This window comes from Macrobrachium nipponense, chromosome 2 (genome assembly GCF_015104395.2).
Source record: "Macrobrachium nipponense isolate FS-2020 chromosome 2, ASM1510439v2, whole genome shotgun sequence".
NCBI classification, from domain to species: Eukaryota; Metazoa; Arthropoda; class Malacostraca; order Decapoda; family Palaemonidae; genus Macrobrachium; species Macrobrachium nipponense.
Window position 1 is genome coordinate 44,404,231 of NC_087201.1, and position 15,876 is coordinate 44,420,106.

The 15,876-nt window shown below is 36.5% G+C and overlaps 1 pseudogene; it reads right to left on the reverse strand.

Moving 5' to 3' along the window:
- Positions 1 to 10,309: 10,309 nt before the first annotated feature.
- Positions 10,310 to 15,876, reverse strand: part of LOC135220548 (uncharacterized) — a 47,856-nt pseudogene continuing 42,289 nt past the window's right edge.

Here is a 15,876-nt window from a genome sequence, read left to right on the forward strand (position 1 = left end):
TTGTCTTTTTGTACTAAGGATGTTCTTCCTGTGGTCATCCATTTGGGTGCTTGGTGATTTGAGATACAATGCTGGAGTTGTTCTGCTATTCGTGGGTGTAGGGCCTTGAAGTTTTTTTTTTTGAGCCAGTATCCATGGACTTCATCGGGACCTGGGGCTTTCCAGTTTGGCCTTTTCTTTAGTTGGTGTCTGACTGTGTCTGTCGTGATGTCTGTGAATCTTTGTTTTATTCTCCCTGTTTCTTCTTCCTTGACTTCCTGGAGCCATGTTGCATGTTTGTTGTGTGATACCGGATTGCTCCATATGTTTTCCCAGTCTCTTACTTGGTTCGGCTTCAGGAATTTCTGGTGGTTGTCTTCCCCTCTTAGTTGGCTGTATAGTCTTTTCTGGTTGGTTCCGAATAGTTTGTTCCTGTTGTATCCGTTATTCCTGTTCATGTACCGTTGGATCTTATGTGCTTTGGCCTTAAGCCTCTGTTTTACATCTTCTATGGTGCTGTTTAGTCCCCTCTCTTGTAATTTGTATTTCTCGTTGAGTTCCTCCCTTGTTTTCTTGCTTCTTAGCCTTTTTTCTGCCATCTCTTTCAGTTTACTCAAGTCAGATCTCATCACCATGATTTGCTTTTCCAGGCGCCTTTTCCAAGGAGGTTGTTGTTTTGGTTTCTGTTGGGTTGGTTGTGCTGGTGGTGTTGGTGTTCGAATCCCCATCAGTTCTGCTACTAATCTTGCTCCTGCATATGTCAAGTTATTTGTTTCTGTGATACTGGTGGTCTGTATTATGCCCATTATTTCATTATTATTATTATAATAATAATAATAATAATAATAATAATAATAATAATAATAATAATAATAAACAGGAGCTTGTAGAAATGGGCATTATATCTTGGCAACACTGGGTCACCCAAGATCAGCTGACTATATGTCTCACTGTCTGGTAACACTGGGGCCAAGTCAAGCTCAGCTGAGCTAGACTGACAACAGGCCAGGTAAGCTTTCCTAGTTATTTTAACTGGTATTGCCTCTGCATTAAGGCTTTGACTCCTTTTTTAGCTATAACAAGTGTAATAGCAAAAAGAGGGAGAGAGACAGTGGACCAAGTGAGTCGAGTAAATTAATAGATTTGGAGAGGAAAATAGGAACGGGGCCACAGTAATGTGGACTGGAACGCCGAACGGTACAGGTACCGGTATGATTCATTGTAGGTGGCCATTAACCTACTGAATGAGACACATACAGCTTGTGTTTCATTTCATTTGTTGCATAATGTGTCCAATTAAGTTCTTGAGCTGCACGTGATATTTAGTTTTCGATTTTTAAATCAACAATACCCAACTGGATAGTGAAAAAATCTGTTCATTTCTCATTTTCGTTTTTTTTTTCACTTGTTTTTGTTGTGGGTCCAAAAAGCCATATATTAGCGAAATATGCTGATAAACATGCTGTAGATGAAGAATGAAGACTCCTTTATTTAAACGAAGAAATATCAAATCAAGTTAATTTTACAAAGTCAAGAAATATTCTATTAAATAGGAAAATGCTGTAGGATAGCCACAGAACACTGCAGCTACAATGCTCAACCTGATGAAAGAAAACAATGTCCAAGAGATATTGCCACTTATGCTTGAACTCTGAACAATTTATGCCACTTTACCCGTCACAACTGCAACAGTGGAAAGGACCTTCTCCAAACTCAAGCTGGTGTTAGACAAAGCTACGCAGCCTGTCCAGTGAGGAGAGGTTATCTGATCTTTTGTTGCTAGCAGTTGAAAAGGATATCACAATCAACAACAGTGAAGTTATCAGCATATTCAAAGAAATGGCACTCAGAAGGGTTCTCTTATAAATATAAAATGATAAGGTCTGGTTATTAGCCAAGTGCATTGATCATACTGATTGATTTTCTTGCAGTCATTTATGTAAAAGTAATATATATAATTTTTCTTTTGTTAAATTTCCTAGTTCTACTGGTTGTCAGTACTGTAGATTTTATGTTCATATAAAACATTAGCCCACTGGTACCTATGATATCAGTCATGTTTATCTCTTTCTTGAATTATTAATGGCTAGTTTAAATAAATTTGAAAGAATATTGAGCCGGTATATATTTAGCCTCATTCATTTCTATATTTTTGCCCTTTTTTCACTTGAGCACCTGCCTTGAAAAAGTTCTCTGCACGTCCCTGTTGTCCAATGTCCTTTCATAAACATTCCACAGTTCCACTGGAAATGTTGGAGCAACTCTCCGTCGACGAGGACCTCTGCCTCTTACACCACCAATGTAATTGGTTTCGAAATATGATAACAGGTCTTGAGGCAAATCGTCATTGTCGACTAGTTCCTCAAACCCGTCCATGACGTCGCTAGGAGGCAGAAAAGCAAGTGCTTCAAAGCATTTCACCAAAGTGTTGAATTCACTGTCCGTTTGGTAACGCACTTTATGGCCAAAATCAACTACTTTTCTAAATATATTTTTGGCTAAATGGAATAAGCATCCGGTTACTTTTGAACTAGGAAAGACACCAGAAAAACTTTCGTAACTTGCTCCCTCAAAATCAATCATCAATGTGTCGGGTTGCAAGGTTGCACGCAAATCCTTTAGAACATGGTAAAATTTTCCACGTCTCCTGGTTTTTGTTGGGAAGTAAAGAAAATACTCGGGGTACACTAACGTTTTCTAGAAGAACATGTAACGAGTATATCTAGTAATAGATCTCAGGGCTACACTTGAATGTACCGTCACAAGCCCAATGTTTGTATCTTCCCAAATCATCTAAACCCGAATTTGTCCCAAAAACCAAGATTCTGTCCACGTCGTCTTCTCCACTGTCGTATAGTACAAAATTTTCACCACTATCGAGACATTGCAAAGAATCAGGAATTACATAGCCACATCTTGCATGTGGGATAGGCGGAGCCTGTTCATTCTTGCTTCTCCATTTCCTGATATTTCTTGATAAAAGTGCATTTGAGGGCATTAGATAACATGCAGCATCGTCTAAATACGCAGAAGCATTGACAATTATTGACCTGGCAGATGATTGTGATTCACAACCACTCTCTTTTATTTTGGCTAAGGAAGCATACACTGCTGGTTTTGATGGGTTTGCTGGATGGCTATGATCACCTATTTTTTGTATATTTCTATATCACCTTCACTTTCAATTCCTGTTTGGACTCTCGCCTTACACGTTTTAACTTCACACTTTCAATACTTCTTGTTTTCGTTAGCTCTGTCTATTCGATAAACGAAATTATTTTCGTCTAATAACTTTTTCCCTCCCCGGCTAGTTTTAACAGTATACGCCATTATAGAAGGGCTTCAATAATAATGAAATATAAACGTAAGGTCTCCAGTGAAGAGAACGTAACGTATTTTTTTTTAACGATTGCTGTTTTGAAATGTTTATAGTATTGAGAGAGAGAGAGAGAGAGAGAGAGAGAGAGAGAGAGTTTTATTTTCATGGCCACTGGCAATTTAAACACTGCCAGTTTAAAATGTAAAAGTATTGAAGCTAGATGTAATGTATTTTTTTAACGCTTGCTGTTTTGAAGTGTTTACAGTATTGAAACTACTTGTAATGTAATTATTTAAATGGCTCATTTTGTTTCTCTACTCTTTTCGTTTTTTTTTTTTTTTTCAGGCGGTTAATGAATGGGTTTTTTTTTCAATTCTGCGGCCAAAAATCCTCACGACAAAAAGTGCTAACGGCGAAAAGACCTGCGGCAAAAAGACCGGCGGCTAAAACACTGGCGACGAAAAGACCTGCGGCGGAAAAACCGGTCACGTATTTACACGTATCACTCTATCTGTTCTGATACCATAGTCCCTGAGGATCTTTGCCTAATCGTTTTCTATCACTCCTTCAGGTTGGTGCTCGTACTACTTATTATGCAAAGTGAGCTGTTTCTTGCACAGGCCCCAATGGAGGGCTTTGCCACTGAATCATGCCTCTATTTGTACTGGTTTTGTGCAAGTGCTGGACATTCGCTTGCTATGTGATTTATGGTCTTGCTTTTCATATTGCACTTCCTGCATATGGGTGAGATGTTGCCTCCATCTATTGTTCTTTGAACATATCTTGTTCTTAAGGCTTGATCTTGTGCCACTGTTATCATTCCTTCTGTTTCCTTATTGAGTTCTCCCCTCTGTAGCCATTGCCATGTATCATCGCTGGCCAATTCTTTAGTCTGCTTCATGTATTGTCCGTGCATTGGTTTGTTTTGCCACTCCCCTCTTCTGTTTCTCGTTTTCCTGTCTGTATATTTCTGGGTCTTCGTCTATTTATATCAGCATTTCCTCATATTCACTCTTAAGCCACTCGTCTTGACTGATTTTCAGATATTGCCCCATTGCTCTGCTTTCGATGTTGACGCAGTCCTCTATGTTTAGTAGTCCTCTCCCTCCTTCCTTTCATGTTACGTAGGTATAGTCTGTCCGTATTTGCTCTTGGGTGTAGTGCTTTATGCATTGTCATATGTTCCTAGTTTTCTTGTCTATGCTGCAGAGTTCTGCCTTCATCCATTCCACTACTCCTGCGCTGTATCTGATTACTGGTACTACCCATGTGTTTATGGCTTTTATCTTATTTCCGACACTGAGTTTTGACTTCAATATCGCCTTAAGTCTCTACATATACTCTTTCCTGATCGTGTCCTTCATCTCTTGGTTTTTTATATCCTCTCCTTCCATTATTCCCAGGTATTTGTATTCTGTCTCATCTATGTCTTTGATGTTGTTCCCGTCTGGTAGCTTTATCCCTTCAGTCATGCATTTCAAATATCTACCTCATTAGTGGATACCTCCTTGATCTTACTTTTGCAGTTATTAATTAGTATGCCATAGGTAAGATTTTTAACAAGCTTCTTTTCTGAGGCCATGAGAAGCAAGTCATTCGAGCGCTCATTTTTCATGGTAGTTCGTAGATACGTTTCCACTAAACTACTGGAAGGGTGATGAGAATTTTAACAATTTTAAGAGTTTCTGAGTAGGAATATTCTAATGGTTTGAGTTCATCATACAATTCAAACCAATTCTTAGGCTTTTCATTCTTAGTTAAAACGTGGCTCTTTACTACAGAAATTGGGGCATTTACAAGGATTTCATGACTGTGCATATCCTTATAAAACTGTGCTATAGTAGACAGTTTCTTATCATTTCAACAGTCATTAGAATTACAGTCAAGTGCATTCATCGCTGCTACCAGTGGCATATTATGAGTGAATCTATTATCCATCTCTGAGAGAAATCTGTCTATTTTGTCAAAATAGATTATTTCGAAAGATAGCTCAGGAGCAAGACTTGTATTGTCCTCATTCATTCCTACTGTGGCATCAGTTGAAAAGTCTTTTAACTTTGGTGAGTTCTTTTGGATCCTCTTGAGTCTGCCAACTTCATTGGAGTTTGCATCAATCTCAGATGCAGCAGAAAAAATCTTAGCCTTGTCAAAGAGATTAGAGAAACTTTCATCTGTTCGCAAGGACTATCAGGTCATTAATATCATTTATGAGTAAAGTGATTAGATGTCTCAGCTCTTAAAGAAAACTGCCCTGTCTTAATGTTTTTAATGGGTAACTATTATATGTTATGTATTATTTATATTGCTCCGAACATCTTAAATATAACTAATTTAGAGTAATCCCTCTCTACACCTCAACCTTATGTATATTTTGTTCGACACCTTGTTTCGTGAACAGTGACCTTATAATAATTATATATGTAAATATATATACATAAAGATTTTTTTCCTATCGCTGATTTGGAGGCCCCCTAGAAAGGTTGGGGGGCGAGCGCCCCTCACTCCCCCACCCCCACCCAAATGACACCCCTGCCCTTGTACAAGAATTTCAGTGTCTTCACTTTCTCTCATTAGCGATTGTGTTCCACTTTGTAGGTCCAATGCTCATTCGCTGTCATTTTCTCCTGAAAATGCTAGGCTTTAAATGTGCTTAGTTTGTGGCTTTTTTTCTGTGCCGCTTGCGGGAAGTTTTATCAGTTTAACAAGAAGATTTTTTTTTTAAATATCAACGCATTTTTCTTAGAATTCTTTCTGTGATTCTGATCTCCCACCAGATACACTTCTCTAATCTTTATTAAACTCAACCCCATCAGTAACTTTTTTTTCTTTTTCTTTTTACTTTTTAACATTATTGAATTTATTTTATAAAAGTCATAGTTATTCAGGTTTGAACACCGTATAGCAGAACAGAGAGTCTTTTCTTAAATTAATGACCTGCACACCACATCAGCCTCTGCCTAGACGTATTCGGAATCATGCTCCCTAACATTGTCACAAATCTCTTTTACTTTAGAAGGGAGGAGCTAGGTCTCCTAGTCTTCGACTTAATGGTCTTTCATAAAGCAGCGGAGTTGCAGTCTAGCAAGGTAACCTAGTAGTCCTTTTCTTGTACGAATGTAAAATCTCCTGATCTTCGGTTTTAATTCCGTTTTTCACACATCAGCACTCCGGTTTGTGAGACTTGCTACATACTTTCATGGCCTTCTGAAATGTTCCACACAAATGTATCTTCATGATGAATGATATAGCTATATTAACCAAGGTACTTAACGTCAGTGTAGGGAAATCATAAAGTAAAAAATAAAAAGTCCTCCTGACTAAGTATGTTGTACCGTTTTCTTTAAAATAAAGAATAAAAGAAAACAAGCTTTTATTGGTGACTAAAATAAATTTACTTTTTTTTCTAATGCGGGATATGGCATGCCTGCTTGGTGATGAAAAAACTCATTTATTCCGCCTACTAATGTATATATCTCACTTCATATATTTTACGGTACAACACATTCATGGGTAATTCTACAGAAGAGCTTCACGCGGAGATATGTTTATTGATAGGATTTTTTGACTAAACAACATAGACAAGGGTGTTTAGTATTATCCAGTACAGTTGAGATTGAGAATATTTAATAAATTTCCCGAGATAATTTAAGAAATTTGTCGTCTTTCGTTCATGTTTCACGCTCATCCTAGAGGGGTTAGTACTCCTGACGAATTACTTATTCAGGTTACATTCATGAGTACCTGTAGGCTGTATTGATAAAAGTACCCCATTTAGCCTACATATTACAAAACCTCCTAAACTGTAAAGCATGGAAGTTTGATGTCGAATGTAGACGTAGCGGCCAGATTCGTGTGCCAATCACAATTAGAACTCTCGGCCCACAACTGCCGGTCACATGCAGACTAAAAGGGTCAATTTCGCTGAATAAAATTCCGGCTGCTCTATGAGTAAGAGCCCATGCTGGCATAACACCAATTTAATTTTAACCCACTAGAATAAGGCTAGTCTAAACCCCGGCTCCCGTGAGCTCTTTCCCTCACATTATCTTCAGGAGGCATGTGGCGAAATGCAATGCTTTCAGTATGAAAAAAAAAAATGTGCAACATGTTCAAGTGTAGGTTTGCGCAGATAAACCTGTAAGTACAGAGCATATCAATGTTGGTAGTATACTATTAACTTTTAAATTTCATCAGCAGCATTATCGTCTTACTTTTTTTTTTCTGAAGGCACCCCTTCTGCCCATCAGGCAGGCTAATTGTTTGTTTATCATTTACAATTTAGTTTTTTTTAATACCTGGTTCTTCTCTGACGTAACTGCTCTAGAATACATATTTATACATTTTTACTTAAATTTCTTTATGTTTATATGTTTCGAGCATGCTTAATGCAGACCTATCACCCCGCCCGTATTTCGAAAATACCTCTCACATCCCGCAGTGGCACTAGATTCTCCCGCATTTAGATCAAATCTTCCGTACTTTATCTGTTTAAGTTTGTAATTGTTACTAATGTTTATTTTTCAGTAAATGTAATTATTTCCCCAGTAAGTTGCCAAGCTAGTTCTGGCCTTACCTCACAGTAACGCTGATGAAGAAAGGGTGTTCAGTGTTGTCAATAAGAACGTCACCTCTCAGAGAGCCAGTCCTAATATTGAAGGGACACTCGAATCACTTATCGCCTGTAAAACGAACGAATGAGTTCGCCCAATAAGGCTTGCTATGAGTATAAACTAAGCAGTGAATTACTTGCCAAAGCTAAGTCAGCAACATATGCATAGGCTATACTCTAATGTTCAAAAATTATATCACTCTATCATAATCTACCAATAAAATACATGCAATAATATGCACAACAGGCTATGGACACGGCTATTTTGCCGTATGGACATAAATATGTATTTTTCTTTCATTTTTATGTATTTACCTATTCATGAAATTATGCATCTATGGTCGTAGTAGATAGATAAAATGCAATACATTGAGAATTATTGGATAAATGTTATCAAAATAATGATATTCTGCCTTGGATTGATGAATCTCCCGCATTTTTGTAAATCTCCAGAATTTCCTTATAATCTCCAGCAAAAGTTTCAAGTAGGGTTGACAGGTCTGTTAATGAATAGTCTGGGTCTTTTAATTCCATGAAGTATTTTTCAAACACTTTGTTGCATCTTGGTTCCAGAAAACTCAGCCATGCATCTACCCGAAGTCATACTTCCAGTGGTAGATAATTCTCCGATGTCTTCTGATCGCTTCGTTTCGCATTCTCTACTACGATGAAGCGCCTATTTTGTATCCAGTTTTCTTCCCATTAAAAGTACCCATTGAAGCTCTACAACGCTGAATTAAGTTTATTCGTTATTATTTTTTATTTTGCCTCCCGTATTAAATGACCCTTGAGCTTTTTTAGTAAATAACTTGGTAATCCATTATTGAAACAATGCAGCAGTCTAATCTTGTATTCTCCAGTTATGCACCAGCATTTTCGACGTATGATGTTTCATTATGAAAGCCGCTTATTTTTAGGTAATAATGCCCCATTTCCCATTCATTATGCAACTGATCTGTTATAAGGAGATGTTAATCGATTAGTGTTCCTAGATTAATCAGTCTTGAATATTTGTACCTTTGTCTAATTTATTTTCACTGCTTAAATAACAGGGTCTCTCTCTCTCTCTGTTTTTACCTTCACTGATCTTCAGTGTTTCCCTGTCCGCTCAAATCTTCACGTCTTTCATTGAGTTCTTTATTTTGAACATATCTTCATAGTCATAGTTGTCCTTAACAAGATAACAATACCTTTTGCAGATGTATTTGTATTTTTTTTTTCTTCTTTTTTATGAAAGGCCGATAACCTATATTTTCAATTATGTAATTCCTTAAACAGTGCATAGCAATACTCCTCTTGACAAAGATTTTGGATCCAGATATAAAACACTTAATATCCGCTTTGTTATTTCTACTATTCAGATGACTTTTAAATCATCCTAATACATCTTCGACCTTTATTCATATTCAGCTTTGTATGATAAGTCTTTGTAAGCTACTAGTATCAAATCCATAAATTGCAAGAGATTTTCATCATAAAACACTATAGCTCATTATCCAGAACCATATTACATGAAAGCTTGCAGGTCCCATGTTAAGACGTTACCCATTTCAAGATGGTCAAGAATCTGCTTAAGCACTCTTTCATTGGTTGTCGATAGAAACATGGGCGCCCGCACGTATAGGGCAAGGGGGCTTTGTTTTTGTTTTGTACAAACGAACAAAGGCAAGGGGACGTTCTTATTGGCGATTGCTTTTATAAATAGAAGACACTCGATTTATAAGCTACGTTCTATAGCTTCGTTTCCATTTTCATATCAAGAAGTTTTTTCTGCTTCAAAAAACCAAAAATAATCTTTATACCATATTTGAGTTACCTCATAAATAATTTTCCCCGTGGTTTTTTGAGCGTAGCGCCGTCAGTGCACCTCACGCGGTGCACTGTAGGCATGACTTAGCACATATATATATATATTATATATATATATATATTATATATATATATATATATATATATAGATATATATATATATATATATATATATATATATCTATATATATATATATATATATATAATATATATATATAATATAATATTATATAATATATATTATATATATATATAATAATATATATGCATATATAATATATAATGTGTGCTAAGTCATGCCTACAGTGCACCGCGTGAGGTGCACTGACGGCGATACACACAAAAATCTACGGGGAGAATTATTTGAGGTAACTCAGATATGGTATAAAGATTTATTTTAAATATATATACATTATATATATATATAATTACTTAAACTACAACATTCTACAGTATGTTCTTTAAGTAATTTAAAGGTATCCTCATCATAATTATTGTATAAGATTTGTATGCAGTATACAACTGCGTTATTCTTTCCAAAAATGTTTGATTTCAGTTGAACGGTAGATAGGAAACTATAAAAAAAACTCAGTAACTGTCATTTTTTATTTATTGCATCTTCTTCACTTGGATTATTGGCGTCGCAGATCCACTGCACACACCCACAATAATTGCTTTATTTATTACAGAAATAAAGGCGCTGATACTGTTTTTGGAATTCACCTGCTAGTCTGATTGATAACGGAAACTATTCAAGTAGTATATTTTAGGATTTAACCAAGATATGCTGCTGACGCTCCTAGATAAAAAGAGTTGGCTTTCTCGTATTTACGGTCTATAGACGGTTTCCCTTAGCCGGGCTCTCATTCAGGCGGAGAGCTCATACTGTGACGTCACAAGTTACGCCTCCCATTCTTATCTATCGACTTGGCTAAGAAACCTTTAGTTTTTATACATTTAATCATCGCATGGTGCGTTTGATAACAAACTGTAAAGAGGTTACTACATGCGTGACTTTCGAATACCCATTCTCTCATTTATTCACTTAGCTTTGTTTTATTTTCACTCAAAATATAGATGTAACATACTAGCTACTACAGCTTTCTTTGTTTATCCTTTACTCATTCATTTGCTTACCTATATACCCTATTGGTTTGGTCTCTCTCTCTCTCTCTCTCTCTCTCTCTCTCTCGTAATAAATTATCATTATAGATTATAAATACTATAAATAATTAAGAAATGTAGGATTCTGTCAAGTTTTCATATTTCATTTTGAAAAACACATCTTTTTTATTTAAATAAAGGTTAGCGTGTTAGGTTAATTATATTTTCCAAATCTTATTGTGAATACTGTTATATTATGGTAAATGCATAAAAATATGGATATAGGACTATAAAAAAAATACATTTGCACGACTTTGACCACAAAAAAAGAAAAAAATATTAAACGTATAAGAATGAGATCATATAGCATGTAAGGAATCAAAGGAATAAACGATGAAAGCAAGTGTCTCATTAGCACTCGGTATCACATAAATATACATCCGAAAACATAAGTTCACATATAACATATACTGTATGCATAAAGGTAAATTATACATTCATAAGACGGTTGCAATATTTTTGGGAAAAATACCAAAACAGGTATTTGCATTTATTTGACTTCCTAAGAAAAATGATATAATAAATAGTCCTTTGGGGAATAAAATGATCCAACAAACTTAACAAACAATTCAGGACAGTCATCACTTGATTTTTTTATTATTTGTTTAAGCAGCCATTTCCGACAAAGTACAATGGGCTGCAGTCTTCACTTGAACAGTTTTTGTTTGACATAAATTCTCTCAAGTTTTTTTATATTTTTATCTTCTTATGTAACATCCCCTTTATGCTACTTTTTTCTAAGGCAATTTTTTTTTATTAACATGACGTATTTTCATGAAAATAAAAATTTGGCGAAGGAATGCACAATTTCATCAGGCAAGGATAGTTTATCCATTTCTTTATCTGCGCAATCAAATTCAATTGGCAGTTTTTGCCATCCTGTAGTGTCTCGCTATTTGTGGCTTTAAATATTATCATAATAATAAGGAAAGTACAAATTCTTTCGGCCGACACTAAAGATATGCGTTGCTTTTAGTAGTTGAGCCATCTTTTGTCCCTAGATATGGGTATTTGGTGATGAATTTTCTTGCCATATATCCCCCAATGTAAATATATTAGTGATTTTTCTTCAATCTTATCACCTGCATACATCTGACACTACGTTATCAAAATTAGGGCACATATCACAAAGCTGTTGCATCATCATCAAAGTTATCATTAAATTCAGTATCACAGAAGAGCAGAGATCTTAACATAATTCGAGTGCAAGATGGGAGTCATTTCAGTCCTCCGTGCATTGATGTAATGCACGAATTATGAGGGAAACTATCACATGACGTACTGCATGGATTAGGACTACCTGAAATACTACCACTTTAAACACATTCCGTATTCTCTACAATCCTACTAGAATTACTCTTTTTACTCATGAGAGAGACATTCTTGCCAAGCAGATATTACCGGAGTCTATACTTAAATTGGACGGGGTTTGGGTGATCATGACTCTCTGCCATTTGTCTTATGCAGTTAAAAAAAAAACAAAATTGTTCAATAAAACCGTGATTGAGCCGTCTTGTTATTATCTAGTATTCTATCGTGAACAGTCTTTGCAACATCTCAAACAGGCCTTTTAATGCTTCGCAGGATATTATCCATTTTTGGAATGGGAAAAAACTACTTCTATCTTCACTTTTCACTTTCATTGTTTTCATAGCTTCACTCATCGTATCAAGTATTCCAGTTTGTGCATCAATTTTAACTCCAAATGCATTACGTGACTCGACATCTCCATACGAGTTCATGACATCAAACCAGTCATTAACGAGTAAAATAAAGTCTGAGTTATGTGAAAGGTGTAACTAGAGGAAAGCCTCGCAGTTGCACTAGGCAAAAATTACTAGAAGAGGGTGGAAAATAAGACGGAAGAAACAGAACATAAACGGAGGTACAGTAAAAGGAATGAAAGAAGTTGCAGCCAGGGGCCGGAGGGTCGCAGTAGACCCTTAATACCGTCAGTGCCCCTCGAACGGTGCACTGATAGGGGGGGGACTTTCCTGAAGCCTGTACTAGAGGAAGTCCTGCTGGCTTTGCAGCTGAGACCCGCCCACTGCATGCCAGTGATTGGCTAACTCTTGAAGGGGGAATGACGTCACTCTAGTTACCAGTGTAAATGATTACCACACAGACATTAACTGAAATGAAGCATAGACTTATGCAGCCAGTTCTGATGTTAGGGTATTAATTCATCATAATCCTGCATGACAATTGTTAATATCATTGAGAGATTAGGCCTACCCATCAATTTTTTAAATTGTGAGGCAATGACAGGGCATAGGCCTATACACATCACTTTCTTATATTTTGAGGCAATGACAGGATAGGCTTACTCGTTAATTTCTTATATTTTGAGGCAATGACAAGATAGGCTTACTCGTCACTTTCTTATATTTTGAGGCAATGACAAGATAGGCTTACTCGTCACTTTCTTATATTTTGAGGCAATGACAGGATAGGCTTACTCGTCAATTTCTTATACTTTGAGGCAATGAGGGCATATGCCTACTCGTCAATTTCAAAATAGGCTAAGTGTTTTTAGAGGGGTTTTAAGTATTCGCAGATCTTAGCTATTCACGTGGGGTCTGGTACCCATTCCCCGCGAATACAGGTGGTCTACTGTATATTACAGAACTTCCTCACCTCACTCAGAGGGAAAGAGAGAGATGTACACACACACACACAACTGTATTAAATTTCATGCTTGTGATCAATGTAAAGGCCTTGTGATCCGATTTTTGGACTTGCAATCAGTGACCAGTACCACGGGATATGGCATTGGCCACATTGCTCTTTTAACATTATGGAGCCAGGTTATGAGGACGTTTGGGCCTTGATGTGAGATGTTGAAAGTCAGCGTCCTTTACCAAGAATAGCAGCTCCTCTAGGCATACCTGAAGTTCTTGCAACTGAAGTTGGCTGGCAAGGTATCTCCCCACAACCAGCTCCTTTTTTCATGGATGATCCCATAATGTTCAAGAAACGGTTAGCTGATTTGCTGATTTCATGAACCTTATCCAGTCTATGAATGTTTTCATACCCAAGAGGGTATCTGCATTACCATATTCATCACATGCTTTCACAGGTGCTTCTGCAACCTCACCTGAATGTGCAATAATGTCCTCAATTTCAGCATGTTCTTCATCAGTCATGCTGCTTGCTGACATCACATGAGGTGTTTCCGTTTCCATCTGTAGGTCTATAGTTATCATTGGACGAATTTCCTTCACAATTTTCTTCAGTTGTTTTTCCACTTGGTACCTCTTTCAAAGATTTGAAAAAACCCTCTGTGGGGCTTTCTCCTCACCATGGGCTAAAACTGCTAACCAATGATGGCTACTACTGTTCAGCAATAAATAAATTAACATTTAAGATCTGGGGCAATAGTCATTCCATGGTAGCCCATACAGTCTGATGCTTGTAGATTGTACCAATGTTTCCTGCCATGCATGTCCACATATTAATATTGAGGTCTACCTCATACATTTGTCTGGGTCACTCTCACTTTGCACCTGGTATATCACACCAACTAGGGGTTTTATGGTTTCCAAAGGAAATGTATCCATGATCACTCTTGAGTCATCAACTCGGTGCCATATCCACTGTACGCTGTCTAACGTAGCAGTCAAAGACCTCTGCCATAAACACTACCAGCTGAGCAGTGTTGTAGGCCTTGCATCTGAAAAAAAATGATAAGACTAATTAATTAGGTGACATTATTTCCATATACAGTGGTACCTCGACATACGAAAGGCTCAACTTACGAAAAACTCGAGATACGAAAGCAAATACGAAAAATTTTACAGCTCTACATACGAAAAGTTTTCAAGATACGAAAGGTTGTTGCTGTAAAGTCCAGAGATTCGCCCAGACCACCAAGAACAATTTTAAAACTCCCGCGCCGCCAACTGAGTAAATTCGCCACCATCCTCCCGCTCTCCCATTGGTTCCTGATGCTAGTCACCCCATAAGGTCCTGCTCTCCTATTGTTCAGCCTCTACCCCTTGTGCTTTAAGTATTCTATTGGTAAAAGGATGCTGTAAATTGAAAAACTTATTCATGCAATACATTTAATAAAAAAAAAACATTAGGTAAAGATAAAATAAAGAACAGAAATGAATGGTTATTATACTGTTTGGTAGTTTCAGTAGTTGAAGAGAGATAATGAAAATTTATGGCTTACTGTGTACAGTGATTGCTTGGCGATCGTTTGATACTCATAAGTGCTGGATGTAAACAGAAGTTTGGAAGCTTTTTTTTTGTTTATTTTAGTTAATGGTTACTTAATAATTATTTGAAATGAGTACATGCAATACATTTAATAAAAAAAATTGTGAATTAGATATAAAATATAAAATAAATCAGACTGCCAACAAATACGTATTTTTTAGAATTCTTCTGTTTTATTGTTACGTTACGTATACGTATGTTTCATTATACCTGTCAGTAACTCGGTATCTCCATTAGGTAAAGATAGAATAAAGAATAGAAATGAATGGTTATTATACTGTTTGGTAGTTTCATTAGTTGAAGAGAGATAGATACTAAAGAATATTTATGGCTTACTGTGTAATAGGAAAAATGATTGCTTGGCATTCGTTCGGTACTCGTAAGACGGTAAGAGCTGAATGGAAACAATCGATTGGAAGGGGTTTTTTTTTGTTTGTTTGTGTATTATAGTTAATGATTAATTAATAATTATTTGAAATGAGTACATACTGATTATTTATACATTTTATTGGCATATTCTATATTCTAAGCTTTTAGCTCTTAGGTTTAGATGTCAGAATCATAGACTAGGCTACAGTAACAACCGCTAACATAGGCTAGGCTTATCGCTACGGGACATATGCTAAAGTCCTAATATATGCAGTAAAAATGGGGTTGAACATTACATGCAGTTGAATATTACTCAAGTATGTACAGTATTTTGCCTTTTTGGAGTCATATTTCTTCCGTCGGATCGGCGTCGTAACCCTAGAACATGTGTTGTAGGCCTGG